The 3208-nt window shown below is 40.6% G+C and overlaps 1 non-coding gene across 1 annotated transcript; it reads right to left on the bottom strand.

Annotated features, from left to right (window-relative positions):
* Positions 1-2765: 2765 nt before the first annotated feature.
* On the bottom strand, positions 2766-2929 carry LOC131913892 (U1 spliceosomal RNA). The gene has a single exon (XR_009379971.1). It is a non-coding gene; the product is annotated as a U1 spliceosomal RNA (small nuclear RNA).
* Between the last annotated feature and the right edge of the window lie 279 nt (positions 2930-3208).

The following is a 3208-nucleotide window of genomic DNA, read 5'->3' as shown; positions in this document are numbered from 1 at the left end:
CATTGGAAACAGCCAGGCATGATGACACACACCTTTAATCCCAAGAAGTGAGCCTTTAATCCCAGGGAGTGGTAGTAGAAAGGAGAAAGGTGTATAAGGCATGAGGACCAGAAACTAGAAGCATTTGGCTGGTTAAGCATTCAGGCTTTCAAGAAGCAGTTCAGCTGAGATTCATTTGGATAAGGACTCAGAGGCTTCCAGTCTGAGGAAACAGGATCAGCTGAGGAATTGGCAAGGTGAGGTGGCTATGGTTTGTTCTGCTCCTCTGATCTTCCAGCATTCACCCCAATAACTGGCTCAGGTTTGATTTTTTTTTTTTTTTTTTTTTTTGGTTTTTCGAGACAGGGTTTCTCTGTGTAGCTTTGCGCCTTTCCTGGGACTCACTTGGTAGCCCAGGCTGGCCTCGAACTCACAGAGATCCGCCTGGCTCTGCCTCCCAAGTGCTGGGATTAAAGGCGTGCGCCACCACTGCCCAGCAGGTTTGATCTTATTAATAAGAACACTTTAAGATTCGTGCTACATGTGCCAGCCTTCCTGACATGATGATAATAGACTAAACTTATGACACTGTAAGCCAGCCCCAATTAAATGTTTTCCTTATTGCCATGGTCCCTGTGTTCCTTCACAGCAATAGAAACCTTACCTGAGACATCATCTATAAGGTGTTTTATAGTAGACTAGTATTTTTTAAAAAGACCTAAAAGTATCAGTGAAATGTCAAAATACAAACTTTCCATTGTACCAAGTAAAATTTGGAAGGTATATATTAAAAAGACCAAATAGGTGGTCAACTTCTATTTGAGAGAATTTTAATTTGAAGGTGAGTCACATGCACTAGTTTCAGGGCATAGGGTAAATGGTGTCTTCCACAAAACCTTGATATTTGAGATATGCTTGTAACTGAAGCAGAAATTTCACAAGACAACATTAAGAAAGTTACAAGTCAATGGAATGAGGAGAGCATGACCAGCAATGATTCTGTTCTACAGCATCTTTGCTGTTTCAAGATTATATCATTTGATAATAGCTGTATGTTTGTTGGAACTTAAACTCCAATCTCATCAAATGTCACCCTTGTCTTTGGGGAACTTTGAGTTTAATTGAAGAGTTGGGGAATATCTCTGTGTTTTGTGCATTGTTTGATGTGCTATAGAATGTAAGTGTTTTTGCTTTTACTCTTGCTACGGAAGTGGGATTCCTATATACTCACTATTATATTTGAAGTGTAGAGGAGTAAGGCCTGAGCTCTACTCACTATTACTACCTTTTAGATGAGTAAGGGGAGCTGGTGCTCTCTACAAAGCACTGGAAACTTTTGAGCTTGAAGCACGACAATGTCAGCTACAAGTGTATTACCAAGTATTACTGATGTTATGGGATGCACATAGCACATGGGGCCACAGGTGTCATGGGAACACACAGCCCATTGGCTACACAGGTATCATGGGATGCACATATGCCATGTGGAGATCATGGGTTGAAAAGAGTCTGTGTGTAGACAGAAGTGTCTGTCCTGCCTGGTCCTGCACCCAGTCAGTCCCAAATAAACATGCAGAGGCTTATATTAATTACAAGCTGTTTGTTATATGACTCAGGCTTCTTGCTAGTTAGATCTTTCATCTTAAATTAACCAATTTCTATTAATCTATGTTTTGCCACATAGCTTTGTGGCATTACCTGTGTTCCAGTACATCTTGCTCCCCTGGCAGCACTCAGCGTCTCCTCTGACCCCGCCTTCTTCTCATCATCTCTCTGTTTGGATTCCCTGCCTGCCTCTGTTCTGCCTTGCCATAGGCCATAGCAGCTTCTTTATTAACTGATGGTAGCAACACATATTCACAATGTACAGAAAGACCATCCCACAGCACTTCCTCTTTTCTGTCTAATCAAAACGGAAGGATATAATATTACTTAAGTAAACAGGAAGTACAATAATTACTGTATCTCAGAAAGAAAGTCCACTTTTGTAGCTGGAAGGTTTCTCTGATCCCACACGGCCATACAGTCCTGCAGCTGCTTATAAAATAATTACTCAGAGGCTTAATATTATTTACAAACCATATGGCCTATACAAGCTTCTTGAAAGCTAGCTCTTTCACCTTAAATTAACCCATTTTTATTAATCTATGTGTTACCATGTGGCCATGGTAACTGGTCTGCTGGCATCTTGCTTCTAGGGCAGTGGCTAGGCATCTCTCTCCCCTCTTCTTTCTTCTGTCTGTATATCTGCTGGATTTCCTGCCTACCTCTAAGCTGCCTTGCCATAGGCCAGTGCAGCTTTATCAATCAAGCAGAGCAACACATATTCATAGAGTATAGAAAGACACCCTACAGCACTTCCCCTTTTCTGTCTAATCAAACAGGAGGTTTTTAACTTTAACATAGTAAAATTACATATAATAGAACAGTTATCAAGCAGGAATTACAGTTATAATATCTAGTCTATTTTTTTAAGATTTATTTACTATGTATACAAGTATTCTACCTGCATATATGCCTGCAGGCCAGAAGTGAGCACCAGATCTAACTACAGATGTTTGTGAGCTACCATGTGGTTGCTGGGAATTGAACTCAGGACCTCTGGAAGAGCAGCCACTGCTCTTAACCTCTGAGCCATCTCTCCAGCCCCCATAGTCTATTTGTACTTGGCAAAATTAAAGAAAATATTCTATCTATCCTGTATTTGTGAGTCTGAGGTTTCATATCTCATTTATCTTTTATCATAACCAAGGTAAACATAAACTATAATTTTTTTTCTTATTTTTCAGGGGAGAACGTGAACGCAGTCCCCCACTACCACAAATTATGCAGTCGAGTTTCCCGCATTTGGGGAAATCGCAGGGGTCAGCACATCCGGAGTGCAATGGATAAGCCTCGCCCTGGGAAAACCACCTTCATGATCATGGTATCTCCCCTGCCAGGTAAGTATATAAACTATAATTATAACTATCTAGTCTTCAACTACATCAAACACCCCCAGAAAGATATAATATTACCTAAGTAAACAGGAAGTGCATTGTAAGCAACTTCCAAAATTCTAGAAATGACAGAGACATCTGGCTGGCTGGACAGTCACCCAAATTTTCTCCATTATGTTGGGGCATCTATCTTCAGTCTACAGGTCTAGAGTCTTTGGCATACTTTTCAGTGAAGTAGGAAATTTGGAGGACTGTTTTGCCTATTTTGGCAAAGTTTATCAGTCACTTTT

Source organism: Peromyscus eremicus, chromosome 6, assembly GCF_949786415.1.
Source record: "Peromyscus eremicus chromosome 6, PerEre_H2_v1, whole genome shotgun sequence".
Classification (NCBI taxonomy): Eukaryota; Metazoa; Chordata; class Mammalia; order Rodentia; family Cricetidae; genus Peromyscus; species Peromyscus eremicus.
Note: the sequence above shows the minus strand (reverse complement) of the source record. Positions and strands in the feature narration are given on the sequence as shown.